This window comes from Megalobrama amblycephala, linkage group LG4 (genome assembly GCF_018812025.1).
Source record: "Megalobrama amblycephala isolate DHTTF-2021 linkage group LG4, ASM1881202v1, whole genome shotgun sequence".
In the NCBI taxonomy this organism is placed as follows: Eukaryota; Metazoa; Chordata; class Actinopteri; order Cypriniformes; family Xenocyprididae; genus Megalobrama; species Megalobrama amblycephala.
This window is the reverse complement of record NC_063047.1, coordinates 38,072,719-38,083,932: the sequence shown is the minus strand read 5'-3', so window position 1 is coordinate 38,083,932 and position 11,214 is coordinate 38,072,719.

Genomic DNA, 11,214 nt, shown 5'->3' with positions numbered 1-11,214 from the left:
TCAATTTCATGCCAAATTTAAGTATGAACAGAGTGTGATGTCATGCCGAAAATATCAACTGCGCAATATCACACGAGCAACAACAGTATGCACAAGGCCAAATGTTTTAGGTAAGAATGCAATAAATAACAAGTTAATATAGCCTAACTTACATGTTTGACACAATATTCCAGTTTTTGTAGTTTTGCTCCGCCAACGAAAATAGTTCCAAACAACTCACAGCAATGTGAATGAATTTTTGTTGAAACAAATCATTTGAGTGAATAATTCAATGACTCACTCATAAAAAAGGTCAAACCTGAATGAATGACTGTTTGAACGAATCGGTTAAAGGAGTAGTTCACTTCAGAATTAAAATTTCCTGATAATTTACTCACCCCTAATGTCTTATGGAAAACACATCAGGATTTTTCTCCATATAGTGGACTTCACCGGGGTACAATGAGTTGAAGGTCCAAACTGCAGTTTCATTGCAGCTTCAAAGAGCTTTACACGATCCCAGCCAAGGAATAAAGGTCTTGTCTAGTGAAACGATTGGTCATTTTCTAAAAAGAGTAAAGATTTTTATATTTTTTCACCACAAATGATCGTCTTGCACTGCTCTGCGATGTGCCACACATTACGTAATCACGTTTTCTCCTCCAAACTACAAAATCGTCCGACATCGTTGTTTTACCTTTTTTTGTAAAGGTCATTTGAATTAGTCTTTGCATGTTCGCTTTGTAGACACTGGATTGGTACTTCCACCTCAGTCCCACTTGGGTAAAGTTGGTTTTATATTCGCACATTCAGACATCCGTATTCAATAGCCTTGTTAATCACACTACATTGGACATTCAGTGGACATTCACAAGTAAATATGCCATTAAAACAATACTTGCCTATTTTGATCGACTGTGAAAAATGTTGTAAGTTGACAATCGTTGGTTGTCAATATCATGTCGCTGCTTAAAATTCGCAAACATTAATTTATTGCACATTTATTGGAAAGTGTGAATTTATCAGAAGTCCTAATGTGTGAATATAAAACCAACTTTACCCAAGTCTCAGTCCCGTGTTTCTTGGGAATATCCCAGACGAGCCAATCTCTAATCCTTTAAATGAGTGAATTATTAAGGAACTCGCTCATAAGTGCCAACTACTGGTGTAACAAAGTAACCAGCAGAAAGAGTTGTGATGATGCATTTGCACAACAATACCATTGCATTAAACACTGCTGGGTTTCTAATAGCCTATAGCTTCTGATGAAGTGTCTGTAAATTATATCTATCTGTGTTTCTTATTTGTTTGTTTGTTTGTTTATTCATTTATTTATGAAAGCTGCTCGGCCAATCAACTTGTAGGACCGGGACTAACTATTGTATAGGCTATTACTTTTATTGAGAGGCTAAATAGATGCTTTGTGGTTATTTTTTCAAAAAATATTGATAACAATCAACAAAAATGTTGATACCTCTTGATTTTCTTCCCTGAGCCACTGAGGATGTTAATTTATCCTTGCGCTTTAAAGATCACGGCAGTCCTGCTTGCAATCAGGCAAAACATGAATAACATCAAACCTCTAAATCACTGCTTCACTGTTATTTTGGGATACCCAGCAGACCAGGACACCAATTGAAGCCTCATCAGCAGCCCTATCAACTCAGCTGCAGTGGTGGGTGGCCGGAGCAGATTTGTGAGGGTCATATGCCTAACTGCGACCTCCATAAGCAACCAACACGCCAGGCTTCTTTTAGCTAATGCAATTAACCTTGTGGAGAGCAATAAAGAAGGACAGGCAGAGACACAGAAAAAAAGAGCAACAAAAAGAAAACAGACACGGAAAGTGGGAAAGCCACAGTATGATAAAGAGAGAGAGGAAGAGAGGGAGACTCCCAGAAAGAAAGGTAGAGGTGAGAAGCTTAACTCATAATGATAGGGGGAAGCGTGCCTGGGCTGAGGGGGCTCTCTTCTCTCGGCACTGTCTCTTCTCAGGGGAAGCAAAGGTTGGGAGCACTCGTCTCGTGGAGGAGGTAAGATGAAGGGCCAGTGTCAGGCTGGCTTTTAATGGTCAGAACTGTGGTTAGTTCTTCTGACTATGTCCTGTCCCCCGTGGCTCAGAGTCCACTCCATATAACTGGCCATAATTCACCTCGTTTGGCAGTTTGGGGTCTCGGAGGTGCAGGATAAAAAGTGCAGGGAGCAGTAATGGCACCAAGAACAGCTGAGGGCACATCTAGTGAGAGAAGAACAGAAAACCGCACTCTGACTGGAACCTTTAAACCAGTACCTGCAAAATAAAATACCGCAAAAGCGTTTAATTGTATAATGGTGTCAAAACTGCACATAAAATGTTTTCATATTGAATAATCACAAAAAGAAATAAATTACATTGACATATACACTTACATTTAAAAGTAATGCACTGCAATATTGCCAAAGGTTTTGCATGTTCACTGTGCTATTTTTCCTCTTTAGTTTTTATATACATTTCTACATTATATATATATATATTTTTATTTCATTCATATATTTTATAAATTTAAAATGTTTAAATATTTTGTTAGATTTATTCTCTTTTATACTGTATTCAGTTGTTAAATGTTGAGTCTTTCTGTCTGTTGCTAATACCATATAGGTCGTCTTAGAAGCATCCAAGAAAGAATTTCATTGAACTTTCATTGAACTAGAAAATTTGGACCGCTGTATTCATAGTTTTATAATCTCTTTATGAACTTTTTGAAGTGACAAAGTGGTAGTTGCATGTACTGTCAATGGAGAGACAGAAATCTCTCAGATTTCATTTAAAATATCTTCATTTGTGTTCCGAAGATGAATGAAAGTCTCACAGGTTTGGAACGACAAGTATCTGATGAGGGTGAGTGGTGAACTAACTAATTCTTTAATGGTAATAGCTGACTAACCGCTGTGATTTGTTGATGACACAGAGAGAGAGAAAATAAAAAGGATGTGACAAAAAAAAATGATTAAGGGGCTTTGCCATTTTCTGTTAGCTCTAACTGGGGCACAGAAGTGGTACTGCCATCAGGAGCTGGGAAGCTGTTCTAGCCTGGGCATGTCAAATCTGGATCACTCAGGAAAAGACAGATCCTTCCTACCCCCTGTCCTGGGGCAAGTACGGACAGACCAAAAACACAGCTGAGCTCTACTGCAGACCAATTAAAGGCTGCAAATCAAAATCCCACTCTTCCTTAGAATCATTCTTTAAACCAGAGGTCATCAACCCTGTCCTGCAAAGTTTATATCCAGCCTGCTTCAGCACAACTGAATTTCACACCAATGTGATTTTCAAGTGATCCTGAAGAGGTTGATTAGCTGGTTCAGGTGTGTTTGATTAGGGTTGGAGCTAAAGTCCTTTGAACAGTGGGTCCCCAGGAGCAAGGCTGAGGACCTCTGCTTTAAACAATTAAATTATTATCCATATCATTATAAAGTAGTGCCAAACCAACTGTTACGTGTGGCTGCGAGCCTCGCACGATGAAGAACGTCTTCATTCTAAGAAATTCAAAACACAGTATATCGCTGCAGAATACTAGGAAAGATGACAAACCACACAAAATACAAATGAGAACTGATCAAAAACAACTGAAACTAGAAACAAAACACACATGTGAAACTAATATTTAACTATAGAAACAAATGAGGACATGATCAGTAAGGAAACCAAAACTAAACAGAGTGGGGAAACAGGAACTAAAGGAAACAGAACATAATGTCAAAATAAGAGTCCACATAAAAGAACATAATCTAGCTAAAAACAACAACATTGAATTAAAATTGTCTGACACATATCGTGTTTAACTGCAAAGTTTAAAGAATATTTGAACTGAATAATTAATATGCAGCTGTGTTCTAAGTTTAGTTTTATTTTATTTCAAATAATTAATAATATTTTGTATAATTATTTTTTGTAACACACACTCTCTCTCTCAATTGGATGGATTCAAAATGATTTAATATTCAGGATTTATAAATCAATATTCAGATTTCATATAATTAAATCCTTTATGTCACTACATTATATGTATTGATAATATTTAAATAAAATGTGTGTAATCAATGACCTGTAAAGCTTCATAAGCTTATGTCTGTTAATGGTTTTAATGAATGCCATTTTCTCTTATTTGCCTCAATAACCATACAGACCCAAATACGCCGTGACTCGTGTCTTTACCTAACCCAAAACAAAAAGGTGTTCTGTTTAGCTTCACGCAGCTAAAACAGAAGACATGTTAGCACTGTGACGGTCTCAAGGGAGCGAGCGGTGAGGACAGTGTGGACTCTCTCAGATACCAATCACTGCACCCAGGGGCTTTGTCTTCACAGTAAAATCTCATTATCAGCCAGACCGGTACAATTTTCCATGCATATCTGCATATTGATTCCACTACAGACGCCATTGACTAAAAGACTACGACGGCTTGGCTGCCAGGGTTGAATAAAACGAGACCGGTTGATGATACGCCAGGGATGGGAAATCTGACAATAACAACCCTGAAAGTTTGATTTGACTGAAAGAGTGATCCACTTTGCCCAGAGTACAGTAATTTTGAGATTATGAGTTGCTCTAAGATGGTTGTAGGACATATATGATGTGATGGGTAATTATGGCGTGTCGTGGGTCGGCTTGTCAGCGACAGCCAACACAATCAGCTCAGTGCAGAAATAAATGGGTCAGGAGGAGAGTCGCTGATTAAAATCACATAGAATAGTGTGGGGTTTCCTTGCTGATTTCCACTGCTGGCCCTACATCTGTTCACCTACAAAGAGATACAGGAAAACGGAGATGGCAAGCAAACGTCTGTGGGGAAGGAACGCACACACGCTACATGCACGAGCACGTCGATCCGCATTATCGCACACATCAGCGGACCTGCTCCAATCCTGTTAAACAGACGAATATAAAAAGTCTATGACACATATCAAAAGACTCTTATTTGAAACTCTACACATTTCCGCTTCAGCATACTTACTGAAGCATAACTAAGTGCGCTGAGCCACGCGAGTCAATAAACTTGAGTGTGTGTGTGTTTGAGACCATGTGTGTGATTGTGTTAACCTGCACTGGATTGAATGGCAGGTGGGCTCAAAGGGCACAGTCTGCCTGCTGAGTGGGCAAGGAGAGTGGAGCAGCTGCAGCCGGGCCCACATGGCCCTTAACGGCCCCTCGCGGCCCCTGGCTGTCAGAGTAAGAAGCCGTACTGAGGGTCAGCTCTTCCGGCACATCACCAGCTAGAAAGAGGGAAAGAAAAAAAGAAAGAGGAATTATGTATAAAACATAACTGACATACTGCATTTGTCTATGCAGACAACACTGTAATTCAGTTTTATGTATTAGATAGTCACTAACTGTCTGTTCTGAAGACATATTCAAGAGGTAAAGTAGACAATTTTCTGATCATATGGCATTGAGTTATTGGGGGTGGGGGGCTTTACCTGTGTAGGCTTATATTTATATTAGTGTTGTCAAAAGTACAGACTTCTATAACAAGTCGATACTGAAATTTAAAAAAATATGACTCTTTGAGCACTGTTGAGCAGATTCGTAAACACCTCTGATTGGCCATTGTGTTCACACATTCAACATATATGTCTGTGATTGGCTACTATGATCAACACATGGGAGCGTTTGAAAGCACACGGAAGTGTTTGAATTTGAAAGCAGTTTGAAAGTGGGCGTCTATCAGCGGACCGTTCGACTGATAAATGTCAGCTTTCAAATGTTCCCATGTGTATTTGTGTAAGCGCTCGGTGAAGAGCATCATTGATGTCTATTTACAACATGTTTTTGAAGCGTTGATCATTGTAGCCAATTACAGACATATATGTTGAGTGTGTGAACATAATGGCCAATCAGAGGTGTTTAAGAATCCACCCAGCACTCAAAGCGTCACATTTTCTAAATTTCAGTATCGACTTGGTATCGAAGTCGGTACTTTTGACAACACTAATAGTCATGCATATATATATATATATATATAAAATTACATTTACATACAAACATGTTGTCCAATAGAAGTGAACAGATTATATTGCAAAAGCTGTGTAATGCTATCCATTTATATCCAATATAATTTTCTATCCCACTATAAACAAACAAAGATAATGGCTGTCAATAAAGAGATTATATTTCCCTCTGGTCCACAATCCAAAACGAGACACTTAGAGTCACAGAAAAACAAGTCCCACTCTAGAGAAATAGTACTGGTGCCATTTAACAGCTATGTGAAATCAATATACAGCTAGAAATGGCGGGAAAGAAACATCATAGTAAACTAGTTATTGACGTGCTGCAGTAATTTACACTTGCCATTACAAGATGGATTGAGGCAATATTTATTTAGCCAGAAAGCTGGCAGCGGGGATATGGTACAGCAGCTGCCGCGGTTGCCAGATGCTTGAAATACACCCTCCGTCCATCAAAACCCCTCCCTTGATGATTTCCTCCTTGTTGCAACCTGACAACCTTAAAACAACTGTATAATTAGAGCGGCATCTGCCGCGTTGCGTCTCTCTCTGGATCAATCAGGAAACTTCGGACCAAGTGCGACGATGCAAAATGACACACAGACACAATGAGAGAAACAACTGATCACAGCTCAGAAAATGGAGCTGCAGGTACAATAAAAAGAGAAGGCTGTGATTATTGCCTTGAACTAACCACAATGATATCTGTTTGTTGTCAGAAAATATACTTGTAAAAGAGTTTGTTGTCATCCATCTGAAATGAATCAACAACAGCTCCCATCTGCTAGTTAAAATATCGAAATGATCAACATTAGCACATCACAAGCCAGCAGCATGAAGTGAACTACCATAAAAACTAACTCAACTCATCCTGAGAGGAATGAAAGGCCTGTTCAGTATAACGCATTACAAAAGTTTAAAACCATGCATTCATCTGCCATTAATATTACTTTCTGTATGGTTTTCCTGAAACCTCAGTGACCCCAGAGCGCATCCCCAGAGACACTGACTCTTAATTAAAGACTGAATGTAAAATGTCATGACAGATGACCCTCTCCAGACTGAAAGTAAGATGAAAGGAAAGGTTGAAGCTGTAGTTTAACGTCTGTAGCACACTTTATTACAATATTTTACACAAATAGATTGCTATGAAGAGATTTCACTAAGAATGAATTGCACCTACATAACATTAGCTTCTGCACAACATTAATTGCACCTAGCTAATAGCACAAATAGAGCCTAATTTACATAGAAAGTGGCCGAATTTGCACTGAAAAGAATTGCGTTGATTTAATTTACTGTAAATACTCACTATTTCAGTGTACTGAGAATCTAGTTTAACTGGATTGTTGTTGCTTAGTGAATAAGGCCGGTTTTGTGCTGAACAACCTGTGCAAAAGTGGAGCAAATGTTAAGTGAATGAAGCTTTCCTATGCAATGAACAATTCTAGTTCATTTCACACTTTAATTTGTGTGTATATGTATGCGTGTGAACTTGAAATGAGAAAGGTTCTCTGTTATTGAGAACAAGTCTGTGCTTGTTCGTTGTGATTAACACTACACTGCTACATCTCATCTAAGCAGAATTATCACCTCCACAGTCAGTCCATATCAGAGCTATACTCATGCTCCCCACTGCTGGCACTGTGATGAGAATTTTTTTCTTTTATTGAAGTAATTTATGAAAGAATATACATAATGGTTATGGCTAAAAATCTGCATAACTCTATCAGACTGCAAATACACATTCCTAATTCCTTCCAAGTCAACAGAACTCGCACTATACATTTGTGGTGTTTGGTGTAAAAATGTTCAATTACACACTCTAGACTTAAAAAGGATTCAATTTGTCATGATTTATAGTCTTATATCTGGTAATGAGGTGATTGTGTACTTGTTTCCTGCTGTAAAACATCCAATAAAATGATTTTTTTGTGAGCATCTGCATTTGAGGACAATAGATGTTCTGTAAATTACACACTCCCTCTGCTGGACAGAGATTAATATCTACAAGCATAATCAGAAACACTGAGAGGAAAATCGACAGAATAAATCACAAATTACTCACTTCACATTTAATGTAAAAAGGCAAAATATACATGTGATGTCCTCCTACTGATACACTACTGATCTCGTCCATATTATATATATATAAATATGAATACTTGAATACTTTTAAATTTCTAAATTTCAGCATTATTTGTTCTTTAGATATTCCTCTTTAAAAGAAAAAAGTATCAACTGTGTGCGAATGCAAAGTGACCCAAATTTGGTTTTTGACCACAGCAAATGTGCATGGAGCCACATTAAGATCTCTGGGATTGAACCACTGAGGGCCTTTAAAATGAAGATACAATAAGGGAAGTTTGTTAAGAACCAAAATCTAAAAGGATGTTAAGATATTTAAGCATGAAAAAAGAAAAATAAAGGAAAATAAAAAAACAAGAAGCGCTTTTTGCCATTTTTGAACAGTCACTGTTGGCATATAATGAAACAAAGATTGCTAACATAAACAGATTTTACTAACAGACCTACCAATCTCTGTGTAAAAATAAAATAATGATGCTGCCATCATTCTAAAGTCATTTTTACACCCCTGTAAACTGGCTCCAAATCTCAGGTGAAAACTGTAATAGTAGATTACTCAGTAAATATGCATCTGTGACATTTAATATTTTGGCTTTCATCACTAATTATGTTTATCTTTCTACAGAAAAAAAATATTAACAAAATCAAAAATTTGAGTCGGGGAAGAAATTTGGTTGATTTGACACGGAATGACCAGTTGTATTTACACTGTTTTATCATTGCTTTTGTTGTTAGGTTTAGTAACTTGCAGTTGTGTGACTCAAAATGACCCACCCATTCATACTATCCCAAAAACTATACATTGATTCCTACCATTATGGTGCATTGTACTGAGGTCTCTGTGTTTAGTTGGATACATCCTTATATGTGCAAAAAAGTCTTCTGTTATTTATAAGTTTCAAAGTAAACCAAACACTTTAAAAAGAATGGCTTAATTTAGTGCTACATGGTTTGAATAAAATCTACAAACAAAGAGTGAGTAAAATGTACTTGAAAGAGTATTGCAAAGTAAACTTCAAATTATTAAGTAGAAATTACTCAAACTCTATCTGGCCATGTTAAATGTACTTATTCTCTTTGTTAATTTTACCCAACTTAGGCAAATAGATTTTGCTTAATTCCATATATGTTAAATTTACTATTATAATATGAGTTCAAAAAACTTGCAAAAGATTATTTATAATTATAGCTGTATACTCTTCAACAACATTAAGAAAGGATTCCTCACACAGCGCCCATATCAACACGATTATTCTCCAGGTTATCATACTGTATACATTAGAATAAGATCTGCGCGGCTACACGCTGATCTCTTAGATTCATACCCCGAGGTGCCAGTAGAGGTCTAAAACACCCTCATGTCTCAGCCAAACACCATGATCTATGTTAACCAAAAAAAAAAAAAATTAACAAGTAAGCGATAGATCGAAAGCGCACACGAGAGAGGGAAAAAACACCCCGCAGTGAAGCACACGACTTAAATTAAAAGAGGGGTGGGGGCAGGCTTCAAGGTTAATTACATGAAGAACTTCCCTGTTTGAATTAAAATCACTCACTCCATGCAGCACTAACATAAGGAGCATTCAAACCCACACAGTGCTCAGGATAATTCTTACGGTGCAGCACATTTTAACTCTTGACCCCCTGATAAGAGCAGCACAGAGACTTGCTGAATGCTCCATCTACAGACAAGAGGAGTTAGATGACAAGTTTAGGGTGAATCGAAGTGCAAGCGCTCATAAAAGATCATTTGCACGCCTGTGAAGTGCGATTACACGATGTCTAGTTATATTTTTTAATTGATTTGAGACGTATTACGTCCTGTCTTTATATAGTAAGATGGTAGGAATTGTGTGCTAAAAAAACATACCTGGCTTTATTAATCTTAAGAACCAACAATAGCTCAGCAACGGCATTTTTAATGCAAAGATGATACAGTGTTCCTTTAGCATTAGTAAAATAGCAGCACTGGTAATAGGAGGCAAGGTTGGCTGGAATTAGATGGAACAGAATGCAGGAATAGATCGCTGGGGAGAGTTCAGTGAGGAGGCATCATGGGTTCACAAGCAGTATCACAGAACACCCTTTCCACTCATCCTCCTCATCTTCCTCCTCCCTTTCTTTCTCCCTCCGGCTGGGACTGCCACAGAAGAGCAGAGATGCCTAGAGAGACGGAGAGTGAGGGAGTGAGGGGGCGAAAGGCAAGACGAAACTTTGGTTTGATAAAGAGAGAGGGAGAGAGGTGGAGGAAAAACATTACACATCAGCAGAAAGGAGGAGGAGGAGGAGGAGGAGGAGGAGAGGAAGGCACTCTTCAACTTTCCCTGCTGTTCCCAGCTGTGTTACAGCAGAGTGCTAGCCTTTGAAGAGCTGGTGGCAAAATACACACACATGCATATTTTTCCCTCCAGATAACCAACCAACTGTTCCCTCACTGGCCTTTCCCTGACTCCCCCCACCCCTCCAGAAAAGATCGCACCATTTCTTTTTTGGCTTGTTTGGTTTTAAATAATAAATGATACCGTGCCTTATCCTGCCTATCTACATATTATTAAATATGGAGAAAAAACAGAACGGCGCAGCACTTTCAAACACAGTATAACGTTGCGCTTTCGGTCGCCCACACATGCTGTCTGGTGCACGGCTAGGTCAGAAAACAGCATTTGTAATTGGAAACTAAACTCTTAACAATATCAAGCTGTGATTCAAAGAAAGGCCTACGGTGAAAGGGGTTTTACGGAGTTTAATGTTTTTGTCGTCGATTTTCAGTATGCAGCTAGCCGCTATGTGGGGGGAAAACATGAAATGCAATATTTCAAGTTTGACAAGATGCTGTGTATAAAAAAATAGTTTTGTTTCTTTTTAAACATAGGATCGTTGGAAAAACGTGCCTCTACCTACATTTTTGCAAAACTCCAAAAACATACCAGCTGAAATTAACACTAGTAGCAGTAAACTTTTATTACTTTTCAGCCAAATTATAATTATAGGGGCAGATTATTGATTAAAAACTAATTTTTACGCAGTTCCTTGCACAATACCATGTTATGACTTCAAAACACTTTTATCATAGTGCATGTTTTGGAAACAAATAAATATTGACATTTGCATCACATAACCAGCTCTATATGTTTGGCTTTTTTGACATAGTAAACTTGC